The sequence below is a fragment of the Bos taurus genome, chromosome 7, assembly GCF_002263795.3.
Source record: "Bos taurus isolate L1 Dominette 01449 registration number 42190680 breed Hereford chromosome 7, ARS-UCD2.0, whole genome shotgun sequence".
Lineage (NCBI taxonomy): Eukaryota > Metazoa > Chordata > Mammalia > Artiodactyla > Bovidae > Bos > Bos taurus.
In genome coordinates this window covers 40,530,551-40,544,590 of record NC_037334.1, presented here as the reverse complement: position 1 = coordinate 40,544,590, position 14,040 = coordinate 40,530,551, and the positions used below count along the sequence as shown (strand labels likewise).

The 14,040-nt window shown below is 39.9% G+C and overlaps 1 pseudogene; it reads right to left on the bottom strand.

Moving 5' to 3' along the window:
• Nucleotides 1-8,249: 8,249 nt before the first annotated feature.
• Nucleotides 8,250-11,722, bottom strand: LOC100300153 (RNA N6-adenosine-methyltransferase METTL16-like; annotated as a pseudogene).
• Between the last annotated feature and the right edge of the window lie 2,318 nt (nucleotides 11,723-14,040).

Genomic DNA, 14,040 nt, shown 5'->3' with positions numbered 1-14,040 from the left:
TATGCATTAATATATGATATTTGTTTTTCTCTTTCTGAGTTATTTCACTTTATAGAGGCTCTAGGTTCATCCATCTCTTTAGAACAGACTCAAATGTGTTCCTTTTATGACTAATATTCTACTATATATATATATATATATATATATATATACACCACAACTTTTTTGTCCATCCGTCTATTAATAGATACCCAGGTTGCTTCCATGCCCTAGCTATTTTAAATAGTGCTGCAATGAACTTTGGAGTGCGTATGATTTTTTTCAATTATGGTTTTCTCAGAATATATGCCCAGTATAGGGATTGCTGGGTCATATGATCATTTTATTCCTAGTTTTTTAAGGAATCCCCATACTGTTCTCCATAGTGACTGTATCAATTTGTATTCCTACTGACAATGCAAGAGGGTTCCCTTTTTTCCACACCCTCTTCTGCACTTACTGTTTGTAAATTTTTTGATGATGACCATTTTAACTCATGTGAGGTGCATTTTTGATGTGCATTTCTCTAATAATTAGTGATGTTTAGCATCTTTTCACATGTTCACTGGCCATTTGTATGTCTTCTTTGGAGAACTGTCTGTTTAGGCCTTCTGCCCAATTTTTGATGAGGCTGTTTGTTTTCCTGATATTGAGCTGTACGAGCTGCTTATATATCCTGGAGAGTAGTCCTTTGTCAGTTATTTCATTTGTAATTATTTTCTATTTTGAGGGTTGTCTTTTAATTATGCTTAGTTTTAATTATGCTTAGTTTCCTTTGCTGTGCAAAAGATTTTAAGTTAATTAGGGCCCATTTGTTTATTTTTATTTCCATTACTCTGGGAGGTGGGTCAAAGAGGATCTTGTGGTCATTTATATCAAAGAGTGTACTGCCTATGTGTTCCTCTAGGAGCTTTATAGTTTCTCACCTTACATTTAAGTCTTTAATCCATTTTGAATTTATTTTTGTGTTTGGTGTTAGGAATGGTTCTAGTTTCATTGTTCTACATGTAGCTATGCAGTTATCCCAGCATCACTTATTGAAGAAGCTGTCTTTTCCCCATTGTATATTTTTGCCTCCTTTGTCAAAGATAAGGGGTTCATAGGGGTGTGGGTTTATCTCTGGGCTTTCTATCTGTTCCATTGGTCTATATTTCTGTTTTCATGCCAATACCATACTGTCTTGATATATGGCTGTAGCTTTGTAGTATAGTCAGAAGGGATGATTCCTCCAGCTCCCAGTTCTTTCTCAAGATTTCTTAGGCTATTTAGCATATTTCATGTTTACATATAAACTGTGATTTTTTTTTTTCTCGTTCTCTGAAAAATACCCTGGGTAGTTTGGTAGGGATTGTGTTAAATCTATAGATTGCTTTGGGCCATGTAGTCTTTTTTACAATATTAATTCTTCCAATCCAAGAACATGGAATATCTCTGCATCTGTTTGCATCATCTTTGATTTCTTTCATCAGTGTCTTATAATTGTATGCAGGTAGGTTTCTTCCTAGATATTTTATTCTTTTATTTGCAATGGTGAGTGGGATTGTTTCCTTAACTTCACTTTCCGATTTTTCATTGTTAGCATACAGGAATGTAAGGCATTTCAGTGTATTAACTTTATATCTTGAAACTTTACAATATTCATTGATTAGCTTTAGTAATTTTCTGGTGGCATCTTTAGGGTCTTATATGTATAGTATCATGTCATCTGCATGTGAGAGTTTTACTTCTTTTCCGATCTGGATTATTTTTCTTCTCTGATTGCCATGGCTAGGACTTCCAAAACTATGCTGAATAATAGTGGCAAGAGTGGGCACCCTCATCTTGTTCATGATCTTAGAGGAACTGCTTTCAGTTTTTTCAGCATTGAGAATAGTGTTTGCTGTGGGTTTGTTGTGTATAGCATCTATTATGTTGAGGTATGTTCCTTCTATGCCTACTTTCTGGAGAGTTTTTATCATAAATGAGTGTTGAACTTTGTCAAAAGCTTTTTCTGCATCTACTGAGATGATCATATGGTTTCTTTCTTTCAGTTTGTTGACATGTTGTATCACATTGAATGATTTGCATATGTTAAAGAATCCTGGCATCACTGGGGTAAATTCTACTTAATCACAGTGTACGATCATTTTAATGTGTTGTTGGATTCTCTTTGCTAGAATTTTGTTGAGGATATTTACATCTACATTCATCAGTGATATTGGCCTCTAATTTTCTTTTTTGGTGTTATCTTTGTCTTGTTTTGGTATCAAAGGGATGGAGGCCTCATAGAAGGAGTTTGGAAGATTTCCTTCCTCTGCAATTTTCTGGAAGAGTTTGAGCAGGATAGGTGTTAGCTATTCTGTAAACTTTGGTAGATTTCACCTGGGAAACCATCTTGCCCTGGCCTTGTGTTTGTTGAAAGATTTTTTTATTACAGTTTTGATTTTGGTGCTTATGAATGGTCTGATCACTTCTATTTCTTCCTGGTTCAGTATTATGAGATTGTACTTTTCTAAGAACTTATCCATTTCTTCCAGTTTGTCCATTTTATTGGCATATAGTTGCTCATAGTAGTCTCTTATGATCTTTTGTATTTCTGAGTTGTCTGTTGTAACTTTTCCTTTTTTGTTTCTAATTTTATTGATTTGAGTTTTTATTTTTCTTAACAAGTCTGGCTAGTGGTCTGTCAATTTTATCTTGTCAAAGAGCCAGTTTTTACTTTTACTGATCTTTGCTATTTTTTCCTTCATTTCTCTTTCATTTATTTCTGTTCTAATCTTTATGATTTCTTTTCTTCTGCTACCTGTGGCTTTTTTTTTTTTTTTTTTTTTGGTTCTTTTTCTAGTTGGTTTAGCTGTAGTTAAGTTGTTTATTTGATGGTTTTTTCATTGCTTGAGGTAGGCTTGAATTGCTATAAACCTCTTTCTTAGAACTGCTTTTGCTGAATTCCATAGGATTTGGTTGCAAGGAGATCCAACCAGTCCATTCTGAAGGAGATCAGTCCTGGGTGTTCATTGGAAGGACTTATGCTAAAGCTGAAACTCCAATACTTTGGCCACCTCATGAGAAGAGTTGACTCATTGGAAAAGACCCTGATGCTGGGAAGGACTACGGGCAGGAGGAGAAGGGGACGACAGAGGATGAGATGTCTGGATGGCATCACTGACTCGATGGACATGAGTTTGAGTAAACTCCAGGAGTTGGTGATGGACAGGGAGGACTGGTGTGCTGTGATTCATGGGATCACAAAGAGTCGGACACGACTGAGTGACTGAACTGAACTGAAGAGGATTTGGGTCATCGTGTTTTCATTGTCATTTGTTTCTAGGCATTTTTTATTTCCTTTTTGAAGTCTTTAGTGACCTTTTGGTTATGTAGAAGCGTATTATTTAGCCTCCATGTGCTTGTGTTTTTTTATATTTCTTCCCCTGTAATTGATATCTAGTCTCATATTGTTGTGGTTGGAAAAGATGCCTGATACAATTTCAATTTTCTTAAACTTACCAAGACTTGATTTGTGACCCAAGATGTGACCTCTCCTGCAAAATGTTCCATGTGCACTTGAGAAAAAAGTGTATTCTGTTGTTCTGAAATGAAATGTCTTGAAGATATCAATTAGGTCCATCTGGTCTAATGTGTGATTTAAGGTTTCTGTTTCCTTATTAATCTTCTATCTGAATGATCTGTCCACTGGTGTGAGTGGGATGTTAAAATACCTTACTATTACTGTGTTACCACTGATTTCCTCTTTGTGGTTGTTAGCATTTGCCTTATGCATTGAAGTGCTCCTATGTTGGGTGCATAAATATTTATAATTGTTAAATCTTGGATGATTGATCCCTTGATCATTATGTGCTGTTTATTACCTCTTGTAACAGTTTTTATTTTAAAGTTTATTTTGTGTGACATGAGTATTGCTACTTCCATTTTCTTTTGATTCCCATTTGCATGAAATATCTTTTGCCATCCCATGACTTTCAGTCTGTATGTTTCCTTAGGTCTGAAGTGGGTCTCTTGCAGGTAGCATATACACAGGTCTTGCTTCTGTATCCATTCAGCCTATCTGTGTCTTTTGGTTTGGGCATTTAATCCACTTACGTTTAAGGTAGTTTTCTATATATATGCCCAATCTCAAAAACGACAGAATGATCTCTGTTCATTTCCAAGGCAAACCATTCAATATCACAGTAATCCAAGTCTAAGCCCCAACCAGTAATGCTGAAGAAGCTGAAGTTGAACGGTTCTATGAAGACCTACAAGACCTTTTAGAACTAACACCCAAAAAAGATGTCCTTTTCATTATAGGGGACTGGAATGCAAAAGTAGGAAGTCAAGAAACACCTGGAGTAACAGGCAAATTTGGCCTTGGAATACGGAATGAAGCAGGGCAAAGACTAATAGACTTTTGCCAAGAAAATGCACTGGTCATAACAAACACCCTCTTCCAGCAACACAAGAGAAGACTCTATACATGGACATCACCAGATGGTAAACACCGAACTCAGACTGATTATATTCTTTGCAGCCAAAGATGGAGAAGCTCTATACAGTCTGCAAAAACAAGACCAGGAGCTGACTGTGGCTCAGACCATGAACTCCTTATTGCCAAATTCAGACTGAAATTGAAGAAAGTAGGGAAAACCACTAGACCATTCAGGTATGACCTAAATCAAATCCCTTATGATTATACAGTGGAAGTGAGAAATAGATTTAAGGGCCTAGATCTGATAGATAGAGTGCCTGATGAACTATGGAATGTGGTTCATGACATTGTACAGGAGACAGAGATCAAGACCATACCCGTGGAAAAGAAATGCAAAAAAGCAAAATGGCTGTCTGGCGAGGCCTGACAAATAGCTGTGAAAAGAAGAGAAGTGAAAAGGAAAGATATAAACTTCTGAATGCAGAGTTCCAAAGAATAGCAAAAAGAGATAAGAAAGCCTTCTTCAGTGATCAATGCAAAGAAATAGAGGAAAACAACAGAATGGGAAAGACTAGGGATCTCTTCAAGAAAATCAGAGATACCAAAGGAACATTTCATGCAAAGATGGGCTCGATAAAGGAGAGAAATGGGGTGGACCTAACAGAAGCAGAAGATATTAAGAAGAGGTGGCAAGAATACACAGAAGAACTGTACGAAAAAGATCTTCACGACCCAGATAATCACGATGGTGTGATCACTGACCTAGAGCCAGACATCCTGGAATGTGAAGTCAAGTGGGCCTTAGAAAGCATCACTACGAACAAAGCTAGTGGAGGTGATGGAATTCCAGTTGAGCTATTTCAAATCCTGAAAGATGATGCGGTGAAAGTGCTGCACTCAATATGCCAGCAAATTTGGAAAACTCAGCAGTGGCCACAGGACTGGAAAAGGTCAGTTTTCATTCCAATCCCAAAGAAAGGCAATGCCAAAGAATGCTCAAACGACAGCACAATTGCACTCATCTCACACACTAGTAAAGTAATGCTCAAAATTCTCCAGGCCAGGCTTCAGCAATATGTGAACCGTGAACTTCCTGATGTTCAAGCTGGTTTTAGAAAAGGCAGAGGAACAAGAGATCAAATTGCCAACATCCTCTGGATCATGGAAAAAGCAAGAGAGTTCCAGAAAAACATCTATTTCTGCTTTCTTGACTATGCCAAAGCCTTTGACTGGGTGGATCACAATAAACTGTGGAAAATTCTGAAAGAGATGGGAATACCAGACCACCTGACCTGCCTCTTGAGAAATTTGTATGCAGGTCAGGAAGCAACAGTTAGAACTGGACATGGAACAACAGACTGGTTCCAAATAGGAAAAAGAGTTCGTTAAGGCTGTACATTGTCACCCTGCTTATTTAACTTATATGCAGAGTACATCATGAGAAACGCTAGACTGGAAGAAACACAAGCTGGAATCAAGATTGCCGGGAGAAATATCAATAACCTCAGATATGCAGATGACACCACCCTTATGGCAGAAAGTGAAGAGGAACTCAAAAGCCTCTTGATGAAAGTGAAAGAGGAGAGTGAAAAAGTTGGCTTAAAGCTCAACATTCAGAAAACGAAGATCATGGCATCCGGTCCCATCACTTCATGGGAAATAGATGGGGAAACAGTGGAAACAGTGTCAGACTTTATTTTTCTGGGCTCCAAAAATCACTACAGATGGTGACTGCAGCCATGAAATTAAAAGACGCTTACTCCTTGGAAGGAAAGTTATGACCAACCTAGATAGCATATTCAAAAGCAGAGACATTACTTTGCCAACCAAGGTCCGTCTAGTCAAGGCTATGGTTTTTCCAGTGGTCATGTATGGATGTGAGAGTTGGACTGTGAAGAAGGCTGAGTGCTGAAGAATTGATGCTTTTGAACTGTGGTGTTGGAGAAGACTCTTGAGAGTCCCTTGGACTGCAAGGAGATCCAACCAGTCCATTCTGAAGGAGATCAGCCCTGGGATTTCTTTGGAAGGAATGATGCTAAAGCTGAAACTCCAGTACTTTGGCCACCTCATGCAAAGAGTTGACTCATTGGAAAAGACTCTGATGCTGGGAGGGATTGGAGGCAGAAAGAGAAGGGGACGACAGAGGATGAGATGGCTGGATGGCATCACTGACTCGATGGACGTGAGTCTGGGTGAACTCCAGGAGTTGATGATGGACAGGGAGGCCTGGCGTGCTGTGATTCATGGGGTCGCAAAGAGTTGGACACGACTGAGCAACTGATCTGATCTGATCTGATTGCTATTTTCTTAGTTGTTTAGGGTGTGTTTTTGTTGAACTTTTTTTTCTCTTATGCTTCTTGCTAGAAAAGTTCCTTTAGTATCTGTTGTAAAGCTGATTTGGTGGAGCTGAATTCTCTTAGCTTTTATTTGTCTATAAAGCTTTTGATTTCACCATCAAATCTTAATGAGATCCTTACTGGAAGAGTAATCTCGCTGTTCAGTCAACAAGTCACAATCGACTCCCTGAAACCCCATGGACTGCAGTATGCCAGGCTTCCCTGTACTTAACTATCTCCTGGAGTTATTCAAACTCATGCTTATTGAGTTGGTGATGCTATCCAACGATCTTATCCTCTGTCACCCCCTTTTCCTCCTGCCCTCTATCTTTCCCAGCATTAGAGTCTTTTTTGCCATGTGTCTATTTGCCATGAAGCTATAGGACTGAATGCCATGATCTTAGTTTTTTGAAGGTTGAGTTTTAAGCCAGCCTTTTCACTCTTTTCTTTCACCCTCATCAAGAGGGTCTTTACTTCCTCTTTGCTTTCAGTCATTAGAGTGGTATCATCTGCATATCCAAGGTTGTTAATATTTCTTCTGGCAATCTCCATTCCAGCTTGTGGTTCATTCAACCTGCATTCTGCATGATGTTAAATAAACAGGATGACAATATAGAGCCTTGATGTACTCCTTTCTCAATTTTGAACCAACCCATTGTTCCATGTCTGGTTCTAACTTGTTTTTTGCCTTGCATACGGGTTTCTCAGGAGACAGGTAAGGTGTTCTGATGTTTCCATCTCTAAGAACTTTCAAGTTTGTTGCGATCACACAATCAGAGGCCTTAGTATTATAGTCAGTGTAGCAGAAAGTAGATGTTTTTCTGAAATTCCTTTGCTTTCTCTATGTTTCGATGAGTATTGTCATCTCTGATTCCTCTGCCACTTTAAATCTAGCTTGTACATCTGGACTTCTCAGTTCATGTACCATTGAGGCCTAACTTAAAGGCTCTGGGGCATTACCTTGCTCCCATGTGAAATGAGTGCAATTGTATAGTAATTTGAACATTCTTTGCCATTGTCTTTTTTGGGGATTATTATGAAAACTGACCTTTTAGAGTTCTATGGTTGGAAGTAATCTTGGCTATAGAGTAGTCAAGTCAAAGTCAATCAGTTGTGTCTGACTCTTGCGACCCCATGGACTATGTAGCCCGCAAGGTTCCTCTGTCTCTGGGATTCTCCAGGCAAGAATACTGGAGTGGGTTGCCATTTCCTTCTCCAAAGGTGATCAGCTTAAGTCAGGTTTAAATCCCTTATGAGTTTGCTGATGGCATTTTGTTGATGCTGATCACCACAATTCTTTCTCTGAACTACCATACTACAATGCCTTGTAATTTTTTTTTTTTTTAAAGGAGGCAGGTGTTTAAAAATGCACTCATTTGTTGGTTTTTTAAGACAATTCCACATAATGTTACTAGTGGGCTAATGATGGAATTCAGCTTGCCACCCCTCCTCCCCCAACTCCACCCCCACCAGGCCACTCTTCAAAGCAAGCTGCTTTATAGAACTTCCCCAAATGTGTGAGAATTTTGGAGTTAACTAGCAACAAGTCTGAAAATTTGGTTATGTATATAAGTACAAAGCTGGTTCATCAAATCCCTGTTCTGGCCTTCAACCCAGGGCATTTCAACTAAGGTGTCATCTACCTCCTTCTTAACGTTTATCAGACACTTGAATAAGTAACGTCCAGCCACTCCTTGGAGATGGTTCCCTTTTTCAGATACTGGGCTGCTGAAGGGCTCAGGAGCCTCATGGTCCTGGGCTCCATTACTAGAGCCTTTACAACCTTCCAGAACCTCCATGCTCCCCTTTTCCTCACTCCTTTCATCCTCCGTGGGTTCTCGGTTTTCCTCCTGGGAAAGCGAGTCCTGGCTGGGGCCGTGGCCCCTCACAGTGGCAGACTCACCTTCCGGTGGAGCAGGGCCCCCCAGGTCACTCTCCTGGGGGCCCTGGGCAACATCCTGGCTACTGCCAGACTCTGAGGGGGAGACTTTTTCTCTTCCAAGGCTTCAATCACATCCTTGGGAGCTAGGGGCACTTCTCTCAGTTGTCTCACTCAGTCTCTTTTCTTCCTCCTTAAGTGAATCCAGGAGTTTTCTATGGCCATTAGGAAAAGGCTGATTTCCTCCTTTCCACAAAGAACTCATTTATGCTGGACCTTTAGATCAGTGAGGATTTTTTCAATCCATGTTGTCACAACCACGATGCCTTCCACTATCTCAGGGACCAGAGATGACGCTTTGAGGGCTAATTCTTTCATCACAGACCCCAGGACTACAAACGTAATGGGCTTCCTTGGCTTTTCTAGTTTTCTTCACTTACTGGGTTGTGATGGTACTGTTACGTCATCATAAAAACTCCAAGCCAAAGCCCATCTCATTGTCCGACCCTAGCAGAATTCAGTATAGGTGACTTTAGGAACCCCTTGTATGCGAAGTTCTTCCTTCAGAGGAGGCAGGCTGCATTTCTTTCCCAGCACACAGCTATACCATCTTAATCTTTTTTTAAGCTGTAAACTGTCATGGATGGTCCTTTTAACAAACTCTAATTCACCTCCTTCTGGCATGATCTCTGTGATTCCTCCTGTATTTATGGAACTGGGTGGGGATCTTCGAGGATTTCAAGAATTTACTCCCTTGGCGTCCAACTGATTGGAAAAAAAAGGGAGGGTTGCACATGCAAAAGTCATAAATTATCTCAGATTCTTCTTTAAAAGCATCCATCAGGAGTGTCTTCTGTGGTACTTTAACCACTTTTATAAGATCAGGTAAGTTATTCTGCTCCACGTTCTTCTTTGCGTAGTTGAAGCACATATCATCTACTTCTGTTGCAAGGAAATACCAGCCGTTTAAGGTTGTTCCAAGTAAAGGACAGATGCAGGATGCCCCAGTACCTATGTCAATTCCTCTTCGGAGGGTACTTTTGTCACAGTTCTGATGACCGATCAGATCTTCTACCCAGTGAATATAATTGAGTCTCAAGGGAACTGTAGAAATCAGTCTCTCTGGAGGAATATCAGTAGAAAATCCAAAATCTTCCCTTAGCAGAGTACAAGTCAGAGCTCTGACTGCTTCGAGGTCTTTAAAATTAAGACTCACTCTTCCATTCAAATTTATCTGAACATCTATAGAGTAATCTTGACTATATATATATATATATAATATATATGACTATATATATATATAATATATATATGACTATATATATAATATATACATATTTCCCCCCCTTTCATACTTTAAATATATCCTGTCACTCCCTTTTTATCTACAGAATTTCTGCTGGAAAATCAGCTGTTACCCTCATAGGGATTCTTTGTATGTTATTTTTTGCTTTTCCTTTGCTGCTTTTAATAGTTTTTCTTTGTGTTTAATTTTGATTAGTTTGATTAATATGTGTCTTGGTGCATTTCTCTTTAAATTTATTCTGTACAGGACTTTCTGGACTTCCTGGACTTGGGTGGTTATTTCCTTTCCCATGTTAGGGAAGTTTTTGACTATAATATCCTAAAATATTTTCTCATAACTTTTCCTTTTCTTAGGGATTTAATATTTAATTTAATATTCAATATTAATATTGTCCCAGCAGTCTCTTAGACTGTCTCTTTTCATTCTTTTTTCTTTATTCTGCTCCTTAGCAGTTATTTCCATCATTCTATCTTCCAGTTCACTGGAATCATTCTTCTGCTTCAGTTATTCTGCTATCAATTCCTTCTAGAGTATTTTTAATTTCAGTGATTGTGTTGTTCATCACTGTTTGCTTTTTATTTCTTTTATGTTTTTGTTAAATATGTTAAATATTTCCTGAATTTTTTCTATTCTATTTTCAATATTTTTAAACATCTTTACTATCATTACTCTAATTTCTTTTTCAGATAGGTTGCCTATTCCCTCTTCATTTATTTGGTCTTGTAGTTTTTCACCTTGATTCTTCATCTGTAATCTATTTTTTGTCATTTCTTTCTTTCTTTCTTTCTTTCTTTTTTTTTTTTTTTGATGGGTGTGTCTCTGCTCCTGTCTCACTAGTTGTTTGGCCTGAGGTTTCCAGCAGTGGAGTTTGCAGCAGTGAAGGGGTCCACAGAGGAGAGGGACCCTGGAGGGAGGAGGGAACCAGAGAATAGAGGGTGACCCTGGAGGATGGAGGGAGACTCCTGGATAGCAGAGGGATCAGCCTGGAGGGAGGAAGAGGGCCTCAAAGGAAGAAGAGGGCCCTGGAGGGCAGAAGAGAAACTGGCCCAGTCCAGAGGCCAGATGGGTGTCCCTAGAAAGAGGATGGGGGCCCCAGGAAAAAGGGGTCCCAGAGGGAGTTGGAAACTAGAAGGCAGAGGGCAGCCTGGAGGGTAGAGGGGGGCCCTGGAGGACGGAGTTGGCTCCAAAGGGTGGAGAAGGTGGCCTGGGGACCTTAGGAGGCTCCCCAGGGCTGAGCGGGTGGGAGAAGACCAGTCAGTTATCTGTTCCTGGAATCCCGCAAGGTCCTCCCCTAACTGGCCCACCTTTTCCTCTCTCCACAGGAACCTCCTCCCTCCTTCTCATGTCCATAGGACCCACACAGGTAGAGGAGCCCCTGAAGAGTAGAGAGTGCCCCAAAGGGGTGAGGGCTCAACTGGAGGTAGATGGGGCTTCAGAGGCCCAGGGGTCCCCAGAAGGCTCCCTGGGACCAAGTGAAATGGGAACCACAAGGGATTCCTTGATGGATCCTCTGATCCCATCAGGGGTCTCTCTTGGCCAAGCAATCATGTTGCTCCTAGCACCCAAAGACACCCAGATGACTCCCCCTCCCCCAGCAGCCCCTCAGTCAACCTGGCTGAGTGATGGAGAGCCCCAGAGGCTTCCCTCAGTGGATCCTCCAATCCCAGGAGATTCCTCCCTTTTGGCTGTGCCAAAGTGTTTCTACCGGCACCCAAGGAACCAAAACCACTCCTGCACCCAAACAGTTTTTTGAGCCCAAATCTCTCCCCTTCCCCCAGCAGCCCCTCAGCCGCTGGTCCCCCAACTTCAGCCTCCCCCATTTCCCCCTACCCAGTACCAGGTTGCCCCCTGGGCTTCTCCTGCAGCCTGTCTGCCAGAGGCCCCCCACCAGCACCTGCTAAGTATCCTAGGCCTGAGGAGACACAGACTCTGTGTCTTCCCTCATTGTCATCTTGATTCTGCCCCCTGTCCATTTTTTGATTGGGTTGTTTGTTTGTATGCTGTTAAGCATCATGAACAGTTTGTAAATTTTAGAGAGTAATTCCTTGTTAGTCACATCATTTGCACATATTTTCTCCCAATCTGTAGGTTGTCTTTTCATTTTGTTTATTGTTTCCTTTGCTGTGCAAAAACTTTTGAGTTTAAGTAGGTCCCATTTATTTATTTTTGTTTTTATTTCCATTATTCTGGAAGACAGATTGAAAAAGATACTGCTGTGATTTGTCAGAGAGTGTTATGCTGGTGTTTTCTTCTGGAAGTTTTATAGTGTTTGGCCTTATATTTAGGCCTTTAATCTATAATGAGCTTATTTTTGTGTATGGTGTTAAAAAATGATCTGATTTCATTTTTTTGCATGTAAAACTGTCCAGTTTTCCCAGCACCATTTGTTGAAGGGACGATGTTTCCAATATTGTGTAGTCTTGTCTTGTGTAGTCTTTGTCATAGATTAACTGACCATAGGTTCATGGGTTTATTTATGGGTTTTTTGTTATGTTCCATTGATCTATATTTCTGTTTTTGTGCCAGCACCATGCTGTTTTGATGACTGTAGCTTTGTAGTATTGTTGGAAATCAGTGAGCCTGATCCCTCCAGCTCTGTTTTTCTCTGTCAAGATTGCTTTGGCCACTCAGGTCTTTTGTGTCTGCATACAAATTTTGAGATTTTTGTCATTGTTATTCTATATAACTGAGTATTTTCAAAATTTTTATTTATTTATTTATTTGATTGGATTGGGTCTTAGTTGCAGCATGCAGTATCTTTAGTTGCAGCATGTGAACTCTTGGTTGTGACGTGTGGGATCTAGTTCCTGAAAAAGGATTGAACCTGAGCCCCCTGCATAGGGAGTATGGAGTCTTAGCCACTGGGTCACCAGGGAATTCCCTGGTCTTGCAAGTGAATATTTAAAAAAAAAAAAAAAAACTTTATTTCTTTTAATATACTTAAATTTCACTTGTGGAAAGCCATTAGGAAAGAAATTATTTGAAAACCAAGATGGCCAGTTTTCATGATGATGAATAGCTATGTTTGTCCTGAGGGACAATGCCTTTTGAATCTGTGTGAGAGAAATATCCCTTCTGTATGTGGCTGCTACTGGAAAAGGTAAATTTTACTATGTTCAGGTCAATTCAATAAAGATTTAACAGAACATACTTGTTGATGAGTCAGAAATTCACCCAAATAAATGAGGCTCCATAAGAAGCCAAAATGAGGGACGTATTTAAGCAACCCAGGATAATAAAATACCAGATAAACAAAGTGATTTACCCTGCCCACCCTCCCACATAGAGTCTTGTTTTAAGCAAAATGCAAGGCAATAGAAAAAAACAAATTGTTTAATGGGTATCTAGGGACTCCCTTCCTCTGTGGTTTCCTACTTTTCTCAAGGATCCTCTGGAGTACTTACTTTTATCAAATGTATGTGTAATTGTCTATATGATCTCAGAAATATTGCTTGCACATGGAAAACAAAATGCTCCAGTCTCCCACAACAAGCCTTCTTGGGGAAGTAACCAGGAGCATCACTTCTTTGGGGGAAGCATGTTGTGTTGAGGAAAACCCAGTGTGTGTAGGTACACAAGTGCAGGTAAAATGAAGAGACTGGCCTGGCTTCCAATAATTCTACCTACTGTTTTGCCTCTCTTCAAGGGAGTATTTCCACTTAATAGAGTCCTTTGTAGCATCTTGAACAACCAGAGGGGAATATTTTGTTCAATTAACTGGGCGCAACTTAAGGATATGGAACAAACATTAGGAACATTTTTATTAAACTAAATCACCTCTTGCATCTGGTTCTTTCTTCAACTTTCACCTCCTTGTCTCACTGTTCGTAAGAGTTTTCCATAACTTCTGTCTAGAAATTTAGTAGTCAGCTGATGGGAAAATGCAATTATTGGGTCCCAGGAGTAAGTAAATCTAGTAAACATCAATGAAACAACATTAAGAGTAAATTGTCAGTGTTACCTTCATTTTCAGTGGTAAAATGAAAATGAAATTTACACATAATCACAGTTGCCACCAGGAGGTACTTGGTGGTATTGGTTGGGAAAATGGGAAATCTTAGAGCTTTTCATATCCCAATCAGAGCTTTCCCTTTGAAATTTGTCCCTTGTAGATTGAAGTTTTCTTACTGCCTACATA